This window comes from Cheilinus undulatus, linkage group 19 (genome assembly GCF_018320785.1).
Source record: "Cheilinus undulatus linkage group 19, ASM1832078v1, whole genome shotgun sequence".
Classification (NCBI taxonomy): Eukaryota; Metazoa; Chordata; class Actinopteri; order Labriformes; family Labridae; genus Cheilinus; species Cheilinus undulatus.
This window is the reverse complement of record NC_054883.1, coordinates 10627593-10652159: the sequence shown is the minus strand read 5'-3', so window position 1 is coordinate 10652159 and position 24567 is coordinate 10627593. Positions and strand designations below refer to the sequence as shown.

At 39.0% G+C, this 24567-nt stretch overlaps 1 protein-coding gene across 1 annotated transcript in view; it reads right to left on the bottom strand.

Moving 5' to 3' along the window:
- Positions 1-24567, bottom strand: part of dlgap1b (discs, large (Drosophila) homolog-associated protein 1b) — a 142855-nt gene that overhangs the window by 85135 nt on the left and 33153 nt on the right. The window contains exon 2 of the mRNA XM_041814692.1: positions 9465-9550. The gene's annotated coding sequence lies outside the window, so the exon portion shown is untranslated. The remainder of the gene's footprint in view (positions 1-9464; positions 9551-24567) is intronic.

Genomic DNA, 24567 nt, shown 5'->3' with positions numbered 1-24567 from the left:
GAACTGTTGCATTGTCATTCTCATCTTTAATAAGAAAAAAGTATAAAAATGAAGAAAGTAGGATTTTTCGTAGACCATACTAAAAAGGCACTTGAATGTTTGCATAATTATGTAATGCATAACATCTCTGCTGCAAAAAAACCTTTTAAAATGGTATTTTGATAAATTCCAGGTTAAAGAAATATTGCATTTCTGAAATTGCAGCCGGCCATATTATGATTTAATCTAGTTATCGATTAATTGCCCAGCCCTAGTCCCAAAGCCTTAGAAATTGCATTGTAACCCTTTCCAGACCAACAGACATCAGTGACTTTTTCTCACCTGATCTTAAATTTTTTTAGATCGCTACATGACGTGTTGCTTTTTGAGATCACTTTGTCAGACAGGTTCTGTTTAAGGGATTTCTTGATTCAACAGGTCTTGCAGTAATCAGACTTAGGTTTGACTACTGAAATTGAACTCAGCTTTCCAAAAACTGTGGTTAATCACATTTCATTCACGATTTAACATGTTTCCCCTTAATAAATGAATTCAAATTCAAATCATCATTTAAAAACTGCATTTTGTACTTACTCAGATTGTTTATTACATTTTTTTGATAATCTAAAACATTTAAGTGGGACAAACATGCAAAAAGAAAAAAGCTATACTGAAAAGGGGGTAAAATACTGTTTATACTGTTTATATAATGAACTAGCTGTCAGCTTGGGAAATAATTGTCATGGGAGAAAAAAGGGTGAGCAAAATTGAAAAAGCAGATTAAGTTGTCTGTTTCTTGAGGAGGATGACCACCTGGAGCCCTCTGAAGAATTAACCTCTGTCGTTAAGACTAATGCAAGCCTATCTGCTTAACTTCTCTGGTCAGAGGTCACAGGCTAGTTATGGCGAAACCACAAGAAAAAGCTGGATGATCTATGCCTCTCCTTCACTGTGGGTGGCACGTCACATTGAGGATATGTCACCAGATGCCTGACAGATCTGGGAGTGAGATCCAACAGAGCTTGATGGGAGGGGTTGGGTTGTCTAAGTCGCTGTCTCCTTGCATGAGCGCTTGAGGATGCATATCCAATATGACACACTCATACACAAGGAAAGCAATCACAAATAGTGATATAACACCATGCACACACATCACAGCCACATACATACTAATGCAAAGGGCTAGGGGGCAGAATTCCAGCACTACAAGCACACTGCTGTGATCTGAGCCTCTACCAGACGTGCTGCCTGCACAGAGAGCAGGTGTCACAGCAGACCTCATGTCAAAATTTGGAGACTCAGACAGGGCATGAAAATGGCCAACTTTAAGGAACCAGCAGGGCTAATGTCTTCAATGTGGACTCCACAACCACAGTCAGTGAGATCCTGTCAACCCAGGTTAAGCTAATGTCTATGGAAACCTCAAGACAGGGGCCTTGTTGTTAGACTCAAATCACGGAGTCTGTCTCCCCTCAGCAGGGAATCAGAGGCTGTTTTCACCTCACAGACATGTTATGTCACTCAGAGCAAACGCTAAGCAGCATCTATAATAAATAACATCCTATCGTAATGGAGGATGAGAGAAAAACAAAGATATAAAAAGACAATACTGCCCCCCCCCCCCTTTTTTAAAGTCTTTAAACCCATGTTTCATATCCTTCTTTTGAAACCTGTCCTTTCATTACCGTTCTTTCTGAAATATCTGAGCCAGTTTCCCACAATCACATTAAGGCTTATTAATGCCTCATGTTCAATACATGAACAGATTCAGATGAAGCCTTTAGTCTGCACTTTGTGTTCATTTCGCTTGAATTTCTGCATGTTTTCTCTAAGCTTGCAGATACGGACCAAACATTGCAATACCACTGGTAAACAAACAGTTCAAGCCAGAGCAAAATACAATGAAGAAGAATGCCTTGGAAAATGCTCTAACTTTTTTAGGAAAGATTGTACTAGGCCTGTAGTCAACCAAAGAAAAATTTGGTCGACCGAAATTACACCTATATACCAACCAATCAATTGGTCGTTCAGGTTATTTAAAGGTAGTCCAGTCGCCTAAATGGTCTTGAAAATTAAACTTGCAAGCTTTTTGAAGCATTATTAATTATTTCTAACCTTATTACGATGCACTGAAGTAACAATGGATAGTACACCTGCCTAACTCTTTTATTCAGCATCATATAACCTGCTAAATAATCTCATTATCTCACATGTTTTTGTCTTAAACTGTGATGACAACAAACCAGCAGGGTGGTGATCCGATGGAAACTGCATGTCTATTGTACAGAGAAAGAAAATGAGGAAGTCCACATTAGATTGCGCCCTCTAGAGGATGAATTTTTTAACATCCACCTCACTGTAAAGAACACATGAGTGGGGATGATTATAACATTTTAAATGTGTGTATCTATTTGCACAGTTGAGGGTATCATAAATGAACCATAACTCTGTTTTCAATATTACACAGCACATACGCAAGGTTAGTTACATTGATAATTGGGGCCCTGCCTATTGAGCACCCTGCCAATTTAATTGGCTGATTACAGCCTATTAAAAATAATCGCTGATTAGCCAAAAGTTGGCCAATAGACGCTGATGTTAACACGTTTTTCACGTATAAAAAGCAAGGGATAAGACTTGGTTTTACACGGACAGGATGTCTGTGTTCTATTAGTCATCTAAGAGAGCTTGCTCTGACTCCTTTCATGTCACACACTATTTACCTCCTTACAACAGGGAAATTAGAGCAGCTTAGCTAGCATCAAATTTGTTGAGGAGAGTGGTTTGCCTCAATGGTTTACAACTAGTTTGTGAAATAAACATAACTCCATAAGTTCCCTGCATCATTTCAACCCGCTTGTCCATGAGTCATGACGTGCCTTGTTGTGTCGGTATCTGTTTATGTTAGCGAGCTAAAGTTAAGATAACCTAGCCTAACATTAGCTAGCTATAAACTGCTGAGTAAATAGCTGAGTCAGTAACATAATGAATGTAATGGTGAAATATCTCACAGTAGTAGTTTAGAGGACATCAGAGAAGCATTTCAAATCTTGTTTAACCAGTGACAGTTAAGACGGTGCTTATCCACCTATTACCTGCAGATAATAATAAATTCATCATTTGTAAATACACTCACTGACCACTTCATCAGACACATCTGTGCAATGTAACACACACCAATAACAACATCTCTACTATGAGTTCTACTTCAATAAATGTATTACTTTTCAAATGTTGACACTGTCAGAGAGATGATTCAGTCTTTGTTAAAAATATTACAGAGAGCATTGCTGTAGTTGTAAGAGGTGTTCCTAATATTTTGACTCCACAATACGATGCTCCTCACACCAACACCCAGTACCACCTCAATAAGAAGCATACAGAGGAATTATCAGCTTTCTGACAGTCTAGCTATTAGTATTATTTAATAATTAAGAAAAAAAAATGTATGTATAAATTTATTTGGCCGATATGAGTTTTTTCCCCCTAATTTCAGTATCGGTCCCCAAAAATCCATATCAGTCTGGCACTATCAACTCCAGTATTTAGATATAAATCTCTGGTTCCCTACCCTGTTTCCTCAGAGCCTGCCTTTACTTGTATAACAAAAGCCATGCCCTCCCCTGGACCCACACAAAAATAACACATAAATTGCTTTCATAAACAGAAATAAATTAAATTGCTATTATCCTAACTACAAAGGCCTAATAACACCTGTTCCTAGCAAGAGACCCTCGTATAAGATTTCCACTAAGTGTGTTATTATTATTTAGGTCAGCTACAGACCTAGTGTATGTGCAAATTACTTTTGACAACTGTAAAGCAGACAAAACATACCCTTGCAAAGCAGATAGATACGCTCGTTTCCTTGTTTTGCACTGGCGAATCCATCTTGCAAAGCTCCCATCTGAACCATTTGGGCCCAGTTAGAAAGTGACAGGACCAATCAGCGACAAGGGGCGGTACTTTCAGGCACGGCAGAGTCATGACATATACAAGCAGCAGCAAGAGGCCGGTGCAATTATGGCAGAAGACATAAGCGTGGATGCTGCTTAAGTGCCAGTTTTATTAGAACTTTTCTTCTTTTCTTCATGAAAAAAAAAAAAACAAAGAAAAACAGTGAGTTGTTTTCTTTTCCAAAACGACAAAATTCGAGTACTTACATGTCTATAGTCACCATGTTTCACGTTAATCCTCGGTAGCAGCGCACGCTCAGCTCGATAGCAGCTACGTCACGTGTTTTGTTGCTCTGATTGGCCCCGGGATCGTTATTGCTACCATGATTTTTGACTTTTTACAGTGTGCTGGAGAAGAGTATAATTTTTTTTTCCTTTGCCTCCAGCACTATTAAGGTGTTGGAATTAAAAGCCAAGCATTTAAGGTGGGAGGGTGATTTTGTGTTGAGTGTTTTTATGAATGACCAAGTGAAGTGTGAAATGTGCCGCTCATTGAGCATCATCTGCTCAGGTAGACACATGAAAGTCTGCAGCTTAGTGTAGAACTGAGATGACACGTATTACATTGAACATCATCCACCTTTTAAATGTGAGATTTTATCACAGGCAAAACTCATGATGTGAACGGCAGTCAAGGAGCCTCATTCCTGCAGCACAGAGATAAAATCTTAATAATTTAGTCTTTGGGGTAGAAAAGAATTTAAATGACCACGAATTAATGAGCTGAGGATGCTTAAAGATAAGGAATTTCCAGCCAAGCATTTTCCTGTGCTTTATATTTTATTGTATTAATCCTCATTAACGCCTCAGTAATAATAGCATTTCAACACACTGAACATTTATTAAGTTGCTTAAGCTTCGGGGATAAATAAATGTTAAATGATCATCATAATACACTGTTCTATAACTTTGCATATAGTTTTCTGCTGCCTGTGCTCATCAAACTTTTACAAAACTGTCAGTCTTAAAAGTATTATCATCTCCTGCAGCCCATTAATACTAATATGTAATCCTAATAAAGCCTTCATAGCCGCCTGCAGAGGAAGAAAAATGGAGAAATGAATTTCATAAGTTAAATGAGATACTTACATGCTGGGTATAGTAAATAAGCTCAGTGCAGGTAGTGTATTAATCTTTGAAGAAGCTGTTCCAACACAAAGTAGGTTTTCCAACTCTGTTAAAGCCCAAACACTCCCCTATTCCCTCGCTGCATTACCTACAACCTGGCTCTCCTCTTTGATGTTCCCTCTGCATTCTTATCCCTAACCAACCCCGATTGTCTGCTCCATCCTGCTGTGATTGTCTGTATCAGCACTGTGGCTCTCCTCCCACTGGCCAAGATTTACCTCATAAGATTGTCCCTAATTACACACTCATTCAGTGCCTAATCTCCCCAACTAACACACTACCCAGAAAACCTCTTCATGTTGAAAGCCCTAAAAGTTGTTTTTTAGTACAACATGAAGATTTCAGCATCTAAAAAAATGTTAAATTGAAGAGTGTGGCTGCATGGTGGGAATTGTCTGATAAGAGCCCCAGCCATCATGCTGTTTATCCCTCTGCCTGGTGAACCCTCTACTGAGTGCAAACCACAATTCTTCTTTTCTAATAGTCTCCAGTGATACCCAGACCGGTGCAATGATACGTTTTCTAATGGTAAGCTGTGTCTGCCTTAAATCAGGATTTTGGCATTGGCCCCAGCAGGCCTTTGGGTTGGCTCGTCTACGAGAGCCGAGCCAGAGATGGGATCTCCTGCTGGTTCTATTTTAACCACTGACTGAAGTGACAATGTACTATTTGCTTCCTAATCCATCTGCAGCTGCTGCGATTCTAAAGAATAGACTGCTCACTTGTGTAGTAAGATTACAGATCTGATGTTTACTGTCACTGTATGAGATTTAAAAAATAAAGCAAGTACTTTAAGAGGTGTTGGGAGACATACTCAGGATGTTTGTGCATCAGGTTTAGTAAACACTTGGCATACAGAGCAGTCCACCTTAATGTCAGTCTGTGCCTCTTATGTATAAATTTATCAAAATAGAAATACCAGAAATCTAAAACAAGCCAGAATACTGTTTCACAGCACTTGCAACTGTTTGGATGATATTTCAAAAATTCCTCAAAGACTCCTCCAAAAAGTAAATTAAAGATTATTACATCTATTAAGGGATAAACAGTCTGTTTCGTAACACTCGTCTAAAAATTTGATTTCACTTCTGCATCATGGCATCCATGGCATGTAAACTTGGTTTAATAGCGGTATATAGCTCAGACCCCAAACCCCATGAATGGATGGAAATAGTAACAGAAAGATAGGTGATGGAAAAGATGACTTTTTCTGCAAGACTTGAAGGTATAGTATACATAATTATGAATACTAGGGGTGGGAGAAAAAATCGATACAGCATAGTATCGCGATATTTTGTCTGGATATATATCGGATCGTCCATCAAATATCAAGTTTTTCTGATAAATTGCTACTATGAACTGAAGTCTATGACAATGGAAAAATAAGACCAATAGTTTGGACAATTGTCCAGTGAGGTCGGCAGAGGTGACAACAAACATGGCAGCATCAGGAGAAGGACATCAAGAATGCAAGCACGGCACAAATGAGATGGAAATAACATGAGGTTTGCAAGAAGTGCTACATGAAAATAAAATGCTGTGGAAATACGACAAACATGAGGGCAAGACTAATGCTTAATCAGCTAAACAGTTGAAAAAATGGTGTAGATGGCAATATATGGTATCACAATACTCAATATATTGTCAAATGTTTAAAATCGCAATAGTATTGAAATGTGACCCAAGTATCATGATAATCATATTGTGGGGCCACTTTTGATTCCCACCGCTGATGAAAACATAGCAAAAACCAAATATACCCTATGTCAAACTACCTGTCTGAATCACTGCTGACACCCCCCTCCATGTACACAGCTATTTGAACTGCACGTTACCTGCAGACTACAGAAAATAAATAATCTGTAAAATAATTCATCTACTGCAGCTTTACTGGATTACTGTAACTCACTATATATTGGCCTAGACCAGTCACTCTTGCACCGCCTGCAGCCGGTACAAAATGCAGCTGCCCGTCTCCTCACTGGCAAACGCAAGTGTGACCACATATCCCCTGTTTTAGCTTCATTGCACTGGCTCCCAGTTGCTTTTAGAATAGATTTTAAAATTTCATTGTTTGTTTTTAAAGCTCTTAACGGCCTAGCCCCCCAGTACCTGACTGAGCTCCTCCACTACCATGTCCCTGTCAGAACACTGAGATCGTCTAGTCAGTTGTTGTTGACCACCCCCAAAACAAGGTACAAAACCAAAGGTGACCGAGCCTTTGTGACGGCTGCCCCTCGACTCTGGAACAACTTGCCCTGGCATATCCGCTCTGCGGAATCAATTGAGGTTTTTAAATTATCTCTCAAGACTCACCTCTTCTCCCAGGCTTTTGATCAAGGTTGAGTGGACATCTGGCAAAATCTTAACTAATTTTTAACTTTTAATATATATATATTTGCACTGTGTTTATGTATCTTGGTATTGTATCTGCACTGCTTTAATCTGTACAGCACTTTGGTCAACCCTGGTTGTTTTAAATGTGCTTTATAAATAAAGTTTGAGTTGAGTTGAGTTGAGTTGAGCTAAATACCTGTGAATAGGCATGGTGACATAATAATATTTACATGCATGAATACTTGATATGAAGTCATGTTTAATGGCTGAGTCATGACTAGACAAGGAATTAACTACTACAGTATATGTTTGCAGTGATAGCCAGTGCAAGTGAATTAATGATTAAAACTTTTTAAAATGTACCTGCAGTCTTTTCATTTTATGTCTTTCGAGTGAAGCAAAGAAAAAATATACTCATATATTCTGCTATTAAAGCTAAAAAATAGTGTAAAATCTCTTCTCGTCTCACGAGCTAAGTGTTGCCTCACACCCCTGGTGACAATATGACATCCTGCGAAGCAAGTTGACATTTTGTTTTAGAATTTTCAGGTGGAAATTTCCAATTTAAATTAAATTTTTATATATAGTAGTGATGGAATATATCTCAACTTTTATTTAACAATCTTATTTACATTAAAAACAACACAGTAGTATGAGTACATGTTTACGGTGGCTGTCATTATTTGAGTTTAGTTTCACTATTAAGGTACAATATTTCGACTAATTTAGAGTTAAATGTGTGCTTGAACTTTCTAGGTTTGTCTAACGTAACATACTTGGCAATACATAATAAGAAATAAGAAAATTATAAAAGATACACAAAGGTATAGTTTTTCTGACTGGCTTTATTAGCACCACGATCTGGATTACAGCAACAACAGCTTCTTTACAATATGGTAACTCTTAAGGGACTCAGAGACCCGTTAGTATCATTTGTGATGATCTGAAAAGCATACTGGAAGTTTTACCCTATTTTATTTGAGCCAGAACTGTATTACAGACAGGATGCATATGCAGTGCAGTAAATCTGCTTTGGCACCCAGAAGTTGCAAACTCTGTGTAGATCTCAGAAAATGAAAAATCATCCCAGATTTCCTGATCTTTATATAATATTTAAGCACTCTTATTTAGAAATTCCCCAAGGGTCCCATGCAGTCTTGCAACAGGTACATTGGAGTTTTGGTTGTTTTTTCTTTTCATTGTTTTGTTTTACCCACTGTGGTCTGTAATTTGCTCTTACCAGTCCCTGCTGTCATGTATGTCTTATCTTTCTATCTGTTGTAAAATGCAATAAATGTTTTAAACATTTGGGGTGAATTTTCTGATGGATTGCCATATTTTGTAAAGAGCGCTGACTCAAATGTAAGAGGCAAAAATCAAAATAATATGGGGTCAAAATGCTGCTGTTGCAGTAAAAATGATCTTTATTTTTTTAGATAATGTTGAAAATGTTATTTGTGTCCTGTGATGTCAAAATCCTTTACCCTCCTGTTTGCTATCACAGCATTGCAACTTACTCTGACTTACACCTGCACAGTTAACATTTTCAGCATTTTCACTCGCCATTAGGCACTTTTTTTTTTGTTAAATCTCCACAGTACCATCTGCTCTGTCATCAGTTATCAGAACACCATTAAGAAGGGAACATCTCATCCAAACAGCCTCTTTAGACCACATCATTTTCCTTCTTCATCTTTTTGGTCATCCCATCGTCACGTCTTTCTGTCATGCTCCTTTATCCTGCTGCAACCCTCTGTCACCTTGCTCAGCATTTGTGTCTGTTTCTAATTTCTGCAGTCATTGATAGCCACCTGTCAGCCTTGATGGATGTGTCTCCATTAACGATGCACTAAAAGGTTATAGCTACACACTGAGAGATGAATTTGAAAGGCCAAAGGTGAATTGTTGAGGGTGCAGGTGTGATAATTGATAGCATTCAGAGTCAGTTTTAACAAGGTTGATACTGTGAAAGTCAAGGTTTTTCTCTCTGTGCTGCATCCATAGCTTTGTATTGCTCTCTAATGAACCAGAAGAGAATAAAACGTGCAGAGAAATCTAACTCACCTCCTTTATTGTCCCATCTTTGACATCTTCTCTCTCCTGTGCTTAATTCCAGGCTCCTAGTCCTCCATGGGTGCACATTCCTCCACCTTGAAGTGAATAAAAACAGAGTCCACAGTTGAGAATGCATCACAACATATCAAAACACTCCTGTGGTGCCCTGGTGGCTAATGTGCAGGTTGGTGTGCCATGTGCTCATGCTGTGCTGTCACTCTTTGCCCTTTTTCAACTCTCCTTTAGTATTGCAGTTATAGCTGAAAAGCAGAGGGATGGTGGAGCTGTTCTTTAAAATTAACAAAAGGAATATACAAACCCCTCCTGCTTTTAAGTAGACCTCTGAGTCAAATGAAAAACTTTGATCTTCATTGAACAGAAAGGCTGGATTAAAACACATTAAATTGGTTTGCTGTATAAACAAAAAGCTGGGTTCTGTTTGGTTGTAAAATCAAATAAATGTTGGTTTTGATGCTGAACCCTGTCTATTGGGATGCTACATCCAAGGGAAACATCACAAAAACATGAGGGGACATCTGCAAAATGCATGGCCTGCAAAAAAGCAAATATAAGAGGAGGAAATGCATTTTAAGCTTGTTTGAGCTTCTGTAAATCTAGCGTGCTAGTCCTTGAGGTGTTCTGAGGGAGGTGAAGCCAGCCTTTGTCTCAGGGCAGTGACTCACTTGGCTTTACAAAAAAGCAGATCACCAACACTCTGCTCCTGTTTCTTAAAGCGCTCTGCAGTGGCCTGTCATGTTCTTTGGGATTTCTTTCTCACATGAAAAGGCTTATGCAAGAAACATCCAGCTCTGTGACACATCTTATATAAATAACCCCTTTTAATGACCAAATCAAACCAGATTTACTAATGTGCACACGGGATTTAGCACACTGAGGCACTTCACAAAGGAGTTTTCCAGAAAGCTTCCACTTCCTCCCGTGCAATGAAGGTGATGAAGAGGAGGTGGCAGGTAGTTCAATGTGGGGGCACAGAACAGATGGTGGTCTGTCCGACTCTCGCCAGGTGGGACAGTGTTTGGACAGGCTGCATGCACGCATATGCAGAAAAAACACAAATCCACTCCCACACATTCATTCAAACAGGTCAAAGGGAGGGCATTGACGCTCCAGGGGGCTTCAAGTCCTTTACACATGACAAGGACTACAAAAAACCAAAGTATAGCTAGGAAAAGTTCATGCAAAGTTAGAGGAGAATTTCTCAAACTATTAACAAATGCTGCTGATCACATGTATGATCTCTAGAGATTAATGCCACTGACATTCTCATAAAACACTGATTCACCAGAAACAATTTTTTAGTTTTTGAAGGTTCACTATCAGTAAAAAGAACACATTGTCCTGGATTTTTGAAAACGTTTCATCTTAAGAATAAAAGCCACCGGTGTGAAATGTTCAAGGGCCTATTTAATGAGCCAGTTTCAGTTTAAGGTTGAGGTCAACTTTATTTTACCAGAGGGGCGATTCGTTGTACAGCCAGCAGAGAATGAATTAAAACACAGCAATACAAAGAATATACATGCACAAGTTACTAAACATAAAAACTAAGGCTATTACAGTTTATATGGGCGGATTATATCAAGTTATTAATAAAGTAAATAGAAATAGGAGTCAACTATAATTTCTTGTTCTGCATTTCAGTACCGTGTACCTGGGGCCAGATGACAGCTGCCTGTATTCACAAAACAAGGGGTGACTCTGGTCAGCAAGGATGTTCTGACCTTCCTTGTGGCCCTGGCTCTCTAAAGGCTGAAGAGCTCTTCAAAATGTATCCCCAACTTTTTACAACACCTTTTAACAATACTGTCAAGTCTGTTCTTTTATTTAAGAGTGCAGCAGATAAAGAGAAAGTTAACACAGACTCAATAAAACAAGGATTTATTGAGTCTGTTTGGTGGATTTTAATTCACACACACACCTTTAAAAAAAAAAAACCTCAGAGGCAAGAAGTCAACTATTTGGTATGGATACAGTTTTAACCTTAGCTTTATTAAACCTTACTATTCATAAAGACCAAGTTTCAGCTTTTATGCAAAGGCCCAAAGGTAAACTATTTTCATTCACGTAAAAACAAAACAATCAAAAAAGATCTTATTCCAAGATAACAGGCAGTGTAAACACCTCTGATATCAACTCTAAAGTCAAGTTCAGGCCAAAGATTCATAACAACACGAGTTAAAACTCATGAGTCACGACTGCCTTCGATGGGCCGCCCTCTAACTCTCTAGAAGCCTACCGGTTCATAACACTGTAGCTAAGGGAGACCCAGTGTATAATTTCCATAGCGACTGTCACTTCCAATTTCCAGATACTCCTCCTGCACTGCAAACTGCTCACAAAGCGCACTACAGAGCAAATCACTCCCTTTCTAGTCAGTCTTTGCACTTCCATTGACTCTGCTCTGGCCCGTCTCAGAGACATTGCAGAAGTGGCACTCATCCCTATATCAACAATATGCTTCATGCTGCAGCACAAGCAACAGGCCATCGGGAGGTCAGTGGCTTACAGAACTACGACTGCGCCAATGAAGAGGAAAAGTTAACTTCTGAGGTGGTAAACCACTGAATAATAAAACATAAACCTTTTAATTCCCTAATGCAATCACCCATGACAAAAATAATAAAATAATGGAATTATGTAGAAATGAATGGCAAATAAACCCCACGAAGGCAAAATGATAATCAGCTGTTTACATACTATTCCTGCATGAACTTGTAGTCATGACCTACTCAGGGCTGTGTGGGGCTCCAGACATGCTTCCAGTTTATGAGGTTGCTTGCCTTCGGGTTGAGTGGAGCACTGCACACCCGGATCATGTTGCAGGCGGAAGAAATTGGAGGTCAAAGTTACTCAGTTTTAAGTCTTTTTTTTGGGTAAGTTCTTAAAGATCTCCTTTTCCGGGCACCAGTTTGGCTCAATGGTTAGAGCAGGTGCCCATATACAGAGGCTATATTCCTCACTGGGACTGGTCACAGGATTGATTCAGTCTTGGTGCTGTTTGGTGCATGTCTTCCCCCCACTCTCTCTGCCCATGTTTCCTGTCTCTCTTCACCTGTCCAGTCTAATAAAGGTAAAAAGCCCCAAGAAAAAAAAAAAAAAAAAAAAAAAAAAAAAAAAAAATCATACAATATTTCCCTTTTCCATTTCATATTGATCCACTTCCATCACTATCCAAAAACCAGCTGCTGGTGATTTGATGAACTGAATCCCAGAAAACATCATCTGCTGGCCTGATTAAAGGAGCAACAGCTCAGTTCACAAAGGTCCAACTGTTCCCTGCGATGTTCTTCAATGGCTGCAAACCTTCTGCCTGAACTGGGGTTAAAGCAACACTGTGTTTCTCAATCTAGTCTATATAAATACACACAAAGTCCTTTCAAACAACGCTAAGAAATGTCCAACATTTAGAACAGAGAATTTCGTGGATTTTCTAGCACCTTTTTTCAGTAACACATTTGCAACCCCACTGAGAGGGGCTCTGTGACATCCCACAAGTTGAGAACCAGAGATACAGAATGCAGTAAAAGTACTACACCATTCTATAAAAACATGGTAAACATAATATAATGTGCTTACTGACTATCATTAATTCTGTATTACTGAGACTTGCTGAGAGAACAATTAGACAAGAAGCAATCTGTATTTGTTTTCAGAAATGATGATACCAGAATTTTGATTATCAAAATGATATGAGCAAAACCTAATCAATACCTAGGTTAACACCACAACGACAAAACCTACTGCACCCAAAACTACTACATTTAGTTACTCTTCATTTCCAGCTTGTAAGTAAAAAATCAAATAAAATCACAGAACACAAATCAAAATTAGACAACAACAATTTTTACTGTGAATTATCATTAATAATCCTGAGGAAGTGCTCTCTCTCACCATATCTGTCCACTGCTCTCTGTCTGTCTGTAGCAGATACTTTAGTTAATTAGTTCACCTTAATGCGATGTTAAAAGGATTGACAAAACTCATTTACCATTGGTGAATGAGAGAAGTAAGCAGTGTAGTGGCACAGAAACAAACAGAAAAGAGCACAACTTCAGCAGGATTTAAAATCTCACACCTTCCTGCATGTTTGTGTGGAGGTGTAAGCATGTTTTACCTTCTTTAAAGCAGGACATTATTTTTTACATTATTATTTATTTCTCTGTATAACTTTGTTTGTCACAAGTGGCCTTCGATTCACCACCACTGCTCTGGCATGCTTCCATGCACTACTTCTGTCAATAAGAGAGACAGCTTGAGAAGTAGGTTGAGCTACTCATAAAAAAGAAGAATAATGTTGAAGGTGAAGAGGGCTTAATTCCGTGGTGCATTATGGTCAAATGCCCTTATCACAGATAAAACAGAGGATGTTTTTAGAGCGAAATGGATAGTTTTGAACATTTTCTAAATGTTCTTGCAGGAGTTTTAGGGACTGCCCTAGCTGCTAATCTAGATATGTTATTGTTCATTCAGAAAATCTGTTCAAAAAGTTGTCCATTCCTTTTATTGATTCTACACCTTTTACTCTCCACAGCTTAAAAGCTTTTTGATAGACGTTTTGGTGGAAATCCTCAGCATTTCCAGTCATTTTTATAGTGCACAAATTGAAAATGTGCTCATGAACTGATGATGGAAACCCAGTAACTGGCTTGATCTCTGAGCAGCTTTAGGTTGACAAAATGTGACTATAGATCTAGCTTTAGTAACTCTGTTTCTAATTGGTAACTGTCTGTGTCATCAAAGCATCGAAAATTCTGACAACCTTAAACAGCCCATGCCATACTTTTAATATGTAGGAATCTTAGACAGGTTCAGGTTTCAGGCTGCTGAGTTATCAAATTTTTAAGCAATCTGACCCAACTCTAGTACTTAATGAGTTCTCTTTAAAAAACTTCTCTTTGCAGCTCATTTAAAATAGAAAACTCCATTTAAGAAAGAGCCAGAAGATGTGCATGTTAGGAGAACTTCCATGGCGCCTGATATTTGAAAGAATAATGGAAAACTTCAGTGCATGATGTTTGGTACCCAGAAGGTCATACTTTGAATCCCTACATCTCAAACCACTTAGACTGCAGATAGAAGACTATAACCTAAAGGTCACTCACAGTCTGGGGAAAATTTACAAGGCAAAATTCCAATCTTACACCACACAGCAGACTTTACGTTTATGAATGCTGATAGCATATAAACATGAAATATTTTTGCTATCAAGAGTGATAAGATGATCTTTAAATTAGTCACTTGACGGTAACAAGTGAAAAATGAAAACAGATTTCACATCTTGAGTGTCTCCTCTCTGTTACTCGCCTCACCTCTGTGGGGGAGAATTTCAATTTCACACTCTGCTGGGGTGAATAACACACACATCACTTAAACACAGGTACAGAGACAGAGAGATCGGGGGGAGGGGCTGTTAAAAAATGGATCAACATATGTATTCATGAATGAGTAAACAAGCAAGGGATGAGCATAAATGAATAAATGAGGTACACTATACGCATGCTAATACAGCCCTTCAGATGACAATGTCGCTGCTGTCAGTAAGAGTCAGCACCACAGGCTAAGAAGAAACTATGGGCAGTAACTGTTTGTGTAAATCAACCACTTCAACTGATTTAGTCCATAAAATCAGCTCAGTGATGAAAGAGAAGGGCCTAGATGTGACTCAAAGAAGTTATCTGAAGTGTCCATTATCCCCAGTTAGCCTCCTGCAAGTCAACTGCAGCTCTCAAATTCCCTGTATTCACTCCCTGCAGCTTGAATAATTCATGAGTGAACAAAAAATACCAAAAAAGGGGTTAGAAAAAGAGGTCTGTCAGAGGGGGAGATGACTGTGACCTTCCATGCTAAATAAGTAGAAGTCAGGAGTGTGGTTTGCAGCCAGAGATGGGTATAAGAAGGAGATAAAAAATGACAAGGGAACAGACATAGCGGCAGCGAAAAGAATGAGAGGAAAATGACATAGAAAAAAGTCCATCTTGTAGGAAAACCCCTCCATATGTTGGAGTGTGATATGAAGATAGGGTCCCTCTGTATTCATGAATCTCACAGAGTGCAATCAATGTGGTAAGCGATACATAAAAGATGAGGTCAAGTTTGACCTGCCCACAAAAGGGGGAGGGGAAGTGTTCGGCACAGCCTGGGCTGGAGGAGATGGGCGATTTAGACTCTGTCAGGGCATCCTTTGAAGTTTTGGCAGATGAGGATGGGCTGTGGATCAGCCTGTGGCCCTGCTGCATTAACCCCCGAAGCCCAAGCTATGCTTGCACTGAGTCAGCAGAAGCAGCAGCAGCAGCAGCAGCAGCATCGGGCTGCCTGCCCAGCCAGCAGCATACATAATCTGTACACTGGGGTAACACAGTTCCATTATAGAGAACCATTATTCAGACTTAAGCAGTGATTATCTCTGTGCTTTTATTACAGTTTCACAGCAGCATTAGGACTTCACAGCAGCCTTCTTTGGATCTGATGCTGAAACTTTCATCTGGACAAAGACGAAATTTGCAGCTCAAAAATTAAACTCAGAAGTTGCTGCTGTACAAAGAACCACAAATTCATACTGCACAGTCTTTAACCCTTCGATGCAGGAGTGACTGGACCTGACATTCTTCCATAAGTGGGTCAAAATGACCAAATCAATGTGTTTTTAGGTCACTTTTGTCATTTTGGTTAAGAATAGTCACTTGTATTATATTTTGTGTTATACTTTGGTCCACACAAGAATGATTTCATGTTTGAAATATTTCTATTTTTCACTTTTTAACTACATTTTCACATTTGGAAAAGAAAATTACACAACAGCTATAGAACAAAATCATCATCCATTCTGTGTGTGTGGTGTGTGTTCGAAGGAGTATAGACCTTTGCACACTTTGTCTGTTTTTTGTCTGAATTATTTATTTGGAACAGGTTAGATTTTATGTGAATTTTCACACCAAGTCATTTAAATGGGAGATTACTGATTAAGATCTGCACCTGCTGCATCCTTCTCACTCGCTCACGCAGCGCTGCCTGACCCCTCTACTCTCTCTCTCCCTCTCTCACATCAAAACCTTACTTTAAACACTGGGGTTTGCCCATTTATTATGTGGATATCAACTATGGAAATTTGATTTTTATGGAGTGACAAAGCCACACGCTCATCCTCACTGTTTATTTTCGTCACAATAAGTAACAAGTTGCCACATTCTACGAATTTTCACGGAGGATACAAATAAAATGCAAATCACTCAGAGTGCGAGTTTTGAGTTTGTTCGGATTAGCGATATGAAAAATTGCATTCGACAATAAGGGATTAAGTGTGGAAAGACCTTAAGTGTGTCATTCAGGGCTATTGTGTGAAAGAGTATCTGTTTATCAGCTTTCATCAAATTAGCCTATTTTCTAGTTTGCAAAACTAGCTAGCTAACCAACATAGCTAGATAGCTAGATGGATGTACTTAACTGTAACTTAACACACACACACACACACACACACACACACACACACAGTACATACATTAATGTTAGCTACCTTAATTAGCTAGCTAGTGATCGTTGTTTATACAACATAATAAGACACTCTTTCTCACATTAGTCATGAATGACAGGCACACACATTTCTGAAGCAAAAAAGGAAGATAACACTTCCATCAGATCTTGCTGTATAAAATAATCTTCTTCAGGAGTTATGCTTATGATAAAGTCTGTGTGGTCCACAAAATATATATTCCTGACAGTCACAGTTGATAAGAATCAAAGATTACCATGTAATTCCATAGGACACACTTATGGAGGAGTGGGATAGTGATACAAAAACTAGAATTTTATAAAATGTATAAAAGGAAAGTTAAAAATTTTAATGGCATGATATCATTTAACGTGTCTTTCGAGGAATAGCTGGAATGTGAAATGATAGCAACTTTAAATTGCAAAGATATTGATGTAAAACAACCCCACCGGGTCATTTTTGACCCACTTATGCATGAATGGGTCGAGTTCAAAGTCAAGATTGGCACAGACAGAAAATCACAAAATGCAAATACACATGCACATGAACGGACTGCTGGCAGCTTTTTCAATGATTGTTTCAAACATTCGGACACTGGTGATAAATAGAGGTGAGCCGCGTCAGAAAGAGGATTAGAGCGGCTGTGAAAAAGCAGAGAATTATTGACAGAAAAGAGGAGGATTTAGATTTAGCTCAGCCAGTCTACGGTGGCCTCTAACTCATCCTCTCTCCCCTCAACACACAAACTAATGATGACTCAGTAAGGCTGTCTCAAGTCACTTTCGACTGACATTGCTCCACAAACTATAAATCTAAGCTGTGGCCCATTTCTGACATGACTTTTGCTATTACGTTTTATCCCTTTTCTGCAAACCCTGTCAAATACACACCCAGCAGCATCTCTAGAAAACCTGAGGAGTGTAATACATAATGGATGAAGAGATCCATGCTCCCAGAGTCAGACGAGAACTTGTAGAATCTCATCTATCTGCAGAAAAACATACACTAATCCGATCCAAAACACAGCCAAATCTCTGTATGATTAAAATAATTCCAGCTTTTGAATAAATCGGGTGCGATTAAACAAACCAGGATACACATCTGAGGCTGAAATCTCAGTCTTATGCTTTCTTTTTTCTGCAGCACAAAGACATAGCCTGAGTAAATGAAAGTGGGAGACAGCTTCTCAGAGCGTGTTTAAAGGAGAGAGTGTTTAAAATCTATCTCCAGGCCCTCCAGGAGGGTGAGACGTGTAAATATGATTTAACATGATCGTTCAGTCACAGAGAGCTAAATTCAACTTTCTAGGCTGCTCTAAAAACAAGAAAAAGAGTTGTGTGGTAAAGTGTTTCAGAGTTTTACACAAGGGCACCGAGATGTGCACCGTATTTGCAATTAAAATGTAGGGTGTGATTCAGAGGCAGGAAGGGGGCTGACGGCACCCCACCTGGCTGCTTGGACTTCCAAAGGGCACACTTAATGAATTCACAGCGCTGTCACGTGAGGACCGCACACCGATGACAGCTACTCATTTATTAAAAAGCAGCTGTTTGCCAGTGTGTCTGTGCATGAGAATGCAGGTTTGTGACACCAAATGTGGCCCATCAGAAAAAGTGTTATTCATTATGATTGAACAAAGTTTAATGATCTCTCCAACCAAAAGAAAGAAAAAAACAGAACAAATAACAACAGAATCCAAAGATGGGATCTTAACTGATACAAAGTTAAGGGAAAAAAGGAATGTCATTATGAGGTTATTGCTAAAGCTGCAGCCAAAAAGCTGCTTTACTGTGTTTGTTTTACTCTGATTTAAGAATATGATTATTCAAAGTTCTCTTGTAAATAATGCTTATACTATATGGATGTGAAGTAAATCAGCAGTTTTTTTGTATTTGTGGTTTAAGTGAACTGTTACCACAATCTTTAAACCCTGCTCCTATACTTGATAACACCAAACAAATCCTCAATCTTTTACAAACAGGTATGTAATAACAGGGCACCAATTTGTTCAGTCATCAGAGCCAGTGTAGTCTAAACACAGCTACAGTCCTGGATGCATTAGCTGCAGACTTCTTCCTACTCCAAACTCTCATTCCATAATTTCTTGTTTCTCTACAGCTGTGCAAACAATGAAAGGGCAAAAAAACAACAGAAAAAAGAAAGATAACTGTGTTTTTGTTCCCATATTGGACCTATGTCACTAGCTAGTGTAGCAAGTTAGCCAAACTTAGCAGAACACAGGATTTAAACTTAAAGGGATATTTCAGTATTTTTGAAGAGATTAACAAGCTTTTGTTGCAACAGGCCCACAAATAATGTTGGCTCAAATCTACACACTATTGACAACTTTTGAAGCACTTTACTTTTTACCCAGAAAGCCTTTGTGTTTTTGTCACTCATTTTGCAAAAGAGGCGTTGCCCACCAGTTACGTGCTCCTTCATCGCAAAATATTAACAAAAAACACAAAGGCTTTCTGGGTATAAAATAAAATGCTTCAAACATTTTCAAATGTGTGTACGTTAGAGCCAACATTGTTTTGTGGCCCATTTTGACCGACAACTTGCTAAATTCCACAGAGAAACTGTACCCGTCTGCTACGCTGCATAGCCTAGCTTTCTGGCCAGTGCAACCAGCGAGTCCTTCTAAAAGGAGCAACGCCCACTTAAATTACTGGAGGCTTATGCCACAACTACTGCTACTTACCTCATATAACACAACTTCAAAAAATATAGAAATATCCCTTTACATTAGGGACGTACAAAATTGGATATTTGCTGATATCAGATATGCAGATATTTACAAAATAATTCTAATTGACCCCAATATTGATGTTAGGGATGGATAACGAATTCGGTACTTCCGTCAATACTCCCTAGTACCGATTCACGTAAAATCAAACGGTACCATGTTTCAGTACCTAAACGCATCCTTGTGACTACAAGAGAGTGGAAGAGTAGTCAATTTTCCATGCTGGATATGAACGCAGCATTGCATGCGCAAGGGTAATGACATCGGTAGCAGCTAACTGACTCAACAAAACAAGCATGGCTGATAGGAAGAGGTCAAAGGTAACGCTCCACTTTTCAAAATACGATGCAGATTACGTTGCAATATTTGTGACATGAAGTTCAAGGTTTACCACAGTAAAACTTCTAATCAGTGTTTAAATTTGGTCCGAATTGTTCAGATCTGCCAACACAGGTAATTTACTGTTTAAGCTAATATCCGCCAATAACAAAATCATATTTCCAGTTCAAGGTAAAATACTAAAGACCCTGTTCCACCCCCTCTGCAATGTACAATAGGGACATATAAAATTAAGGAAAAGGTAGTATAAGCACGCGGTGTGAAATTGGAGGTAGTAAGAGGCAAAATGGGGTAAGCATGGTGGCAATGTGTAACATGTGAGATGGCAGAGTAGAACAGCACTTTGTGTGTTCATTTCTGAACTTGTGGAGAAGCTGATGCAGAGGAATCGCGATGTATATGGGCTTAAGATAAAAAACAAGATGTGACACCTTCAGTCTGTTTTTCTGCACATTTGTATTTTTGACATCATTGTCAGCTTATATTAGAGCACAACATGGGCTATACCCAAGAATAAATATGAACAGCAGCCAAAACACTCTGATAGGAGCTACAGATTTGGCACTGAGTGTGGAGGCCTGTGGTGTGAATGTAGAGGAAGAGTAAAGGAGACATATGGTGCATTATGTCTCACTGTGAGCCTGAAAGTGCAACGAAGACCAATAAAGTATCCATAAAATTATATCAAGCATCCCAGAACCACTGTATGCACTTTCTTATCTTACAGGGTAATTTGATGGATGATGACAGCTCTGATCAGCCCTCCCACTGGCTGACTGTTGCATTCTGTTTCCTCTCACTCACCCTCAGGCTAAATGTTAACATTTTCACTGTTAACTAACTGTGGCATAAAGCTGGCCTATCAAACAAGCAAAGCGGTTATGAAAGAAGACTCAGAGTTGGTCTGAAAACACATTTCCTCACGCTTTCATGGCAAGGAGTGTAAAAGTGATTATCGTGGATTTTATTAACTATTCATACTTATTGTTTAATGTTTTAAATGCTTATAGCAAATAAAGTTACATGTGATCCTTTAGATACTACCTAAACCAGTTGGTATTTTTGTTGCATTGGCGGACGACCTCCTAGCCCTGTCGACTAGCAGTGCTTATGTGCATTTTCACCGTATTTCTATGCTTCCTATTGTGGTGCACAGACTGGAAGAGCGACATGGATGGAGAGATTTCCAACGTTTGAAAGAAATCATCTTTGACAGGCTTGTAATATGGCTGTTAGTCGTGAAATGTACAGTGAGGTGTAGCTAAGTACAGTGCATAGAGGTTACAGTCATTATCACTGTTTAGCATAGTTTTGTCTAGTTTAATATGAGACAACATGGATTTAAGAGAGGTAACTTTATTCTAGGTTAAAGTTTTACTCAACAGCCAACCTGTAGGTTGCAGTAATGGAAAAGTCCTACCATCTCTAACTACAGCTAATGATCTTAGACAGAAACAGACACATTCCCTTTTCATCAAACATCTGTTAGGCTCACTTCCAGAACAAACCGAAGCACAAGCCAATCCAAAAATGTTCACAATGCCACAAGGACTCATTTAGATATCCCAATTACTTGCTAAAAATGACAAAATGTAAGGTCTTTAAAAATGCTGAAATTTGTCTCTTTAAACGCCACAGAGCATTGCAATCAAACACTGGCACAGATTTTTCCTGGATGATACCTTTTATTTACATTATTGAATCATTAGCTGAAATCTTCCTGCAAACTCAGAGTTTTGTTAGTGATTTTTGTAGAAAGATTATGGTAGGAGGGTAGGTGCTGTTATGGACTCCAAGCAGAGTAAAGTAACAATGTCCCTGTTGGTTATCTCCATGTATGGCAGTTTAGTTAAGGGCTTTTAGTGCCTTCATAGTTCATAGACAGCAGTCCAATCCAATTCTAACATCAGCACTGCTTTAGAGGGTCATGCATGAGACAACACAGTGGGCAGGAGTCGGCAGTTAGATCCACTGATTTGCAGAAAGTATGCGAGCTACTGAGGAGCAGCAGCCTCAGTGTTTAGCTTGAATGGGAACTAAAACACTAAAACAAATGGTAAAGAGCTGAGTGATGTAATCAAGCAGAGGGAAAATCTGGTCTGTTGAGTGAGTGTAAAGTCACCATTTACTGTGTCAAAGAGCAAGCTCTCCTGGAAAGACCCTGCTTACTTTGCTAAGCTAACTTTGCTAAAACCTGGATATATATTTAGAGTTTTGGCTCTAATCAGATGAAAACACTGTAAGTGTTGAGTGTTTTTCTGGGGGCAGTTTAGACTTTCACTTAATATAAACATATATACAGAAATGCAGTGTTTCCTATCAATCACCAACACCATGGTGCTCCGCCATAGTCTAATTTTTATTTCCATAGTCTGACTTGATCCATCAACAATACACTTTATAAACATATGTGCATATGTGCATGTGAGCTCACAGTGTGGCACAGACAAACACTCTGAGCTTTAGACACTCGAGCTACAGTTGACGAGGCTTTGAACCATTTCAAGTGAAACACTTGTTCCTCTTCGCCTTATATCCATGTCTGATCTCCATATCCATATGGATAGGCATTCGTAGCACACTTCCTTAATATTTAAAACAATAAATATTCCAGTAGTATTCTCGCCTTACGTGAACAAGTGTGTGATAGAGAAAACTTCCGGCAGACGTATCACTAGTAGGGTATATAAAACAGGTCAAAAACTCTTTGCACCCACTAATAAAGCAGACAGAAAAAGGCTGGCAAGGTAAAAGATATTCACTTTTAGCTGAGTAAAACAGTCTCTGTTTAAAGTTATTTGTTAAGGAATTCATAATTACTTTTGGAATTAGAGTTAAAAGAGCTGCAGTAAATGTCTATGTTTCTGTGATTTGATTAATTCTGTAATAACACAGAGAAGAGGGGAGGATAGACTGTTAATGACCAATTATTTCTTTCTAGAATGTGAACTTAATACTGAAATTAAACAGATGTATAATTTAAAAAAGATTCTTTTATTAATTTAGGCTAACAAACATAAAATATTAACTCTACAATCAAGTAAGTAATAACAGTAAACACTAATACATGAAATAAAGGCGGTGACACAGACGTGACCTGTTCACTCTAGGACAACATGGCACGGTACGTGTGGACCAAGCGGCAACCTCTGGTCCTGAAAAATGAAGCCAATGCTCCAATCTTGCTCTCGCAAGATGAGATTTTACGAGAACTGCGAGGCTCAAACCCAAAACTCCCTTCAATGGAAACACATTCAAAACACAACTGTACTTAGTGGAAATTTAAGAAATAAGTTGCAGGCTGTTTTGGCTTTCTATACAATCGTGCTTCCTGAACCTATCCAATACCAACATGGCCATCGAATTTGACTTTAAAATTTAATACTGAACTGTTGGGGTAATTTCTGCCGTCTTCCACCCCTTAATCTCCTGTCAGTCTTGGTCTTTTGTCATTTGTGACTGGAATAAAAATATTAAAAAGTCCAGATTGTTTTTTTTTTTTGTCCAAAATGACAGTGACTCAGTAAGACCTTTCTCCTGTGAGCGACAGGTCTGACAATGTGAGATTAGCCACCTAGAAACAGCCATCTGTAGTCTGTCAGAGTGCCGATCAAACACAATCATGTCAGGGACTGAAGACACGTTCTGAATGTACCAGTGCTCACCTTTACAAAACCGTTCCATCAACACTTTTTCACATTAACTAAAAGATGATGGGAGATGGCTTTTTAATCAGTGTGGCAGTCAAATGTACCGTCCTGAACATCTAGGATTTCCACAGAAATGCATTATAGTCTAATAAATCTGATTCTATAGGGATCTGAGCAGCTCTGTTAATAGGTAGTCTTGTCACATCTATGTCTCCCTCTCTATTCATATCTGCCTCCCTTATCTCCTCTCTGCTGCTCCCTCTCCAAGCCTAGTGCTCCCACAACCTTATTTGTGATCTTTTTTTTTTGCTCGCTTCTACTCTTTTGTTCTCTCTCCTGCATAATCTGTGTTCCTTCCTGTCCCCACTTTATTTCCCCGGGAGACAATCTCTCTCTCTATCTTTTCCCTGGCTGCTTCCCTCACTCCATCGCTCTCCGCCGCTCAGTGAGAATAACAGCAGCGATCTATCAGAACATTTTCTTTAACCAGAGGGCAATTTTTTGAGACCTAGCACAGTATAAGGCTTTGCTATACTGTACCAGCACACAGCTGTAATAATAACACCAAGAAATCTGATTAGCACGGTATAGTGCACAGCAGCCATGCAAGCCGATGATTTCATGCAAATTCTCATGGTTTCACAAAGGCGGTGAATGACTGAGGTGTTGAGGGGAGGGATGGCTACAGATAGTGGTGCAAGAGGAGGGTGTGCTCGGTTATTAAGTGGACACACAAGCCAGGGACTCCAATCAGGTCAAATCAATGTGAACTAATCCTGTGCCAATTAAGAAGCCCGGTTCAACGCCCAGGACCTAATTCAATTTCTTTCTGAGTTCTCGCTTTGAAAGAATTGATTGAAAGTCCTGGAA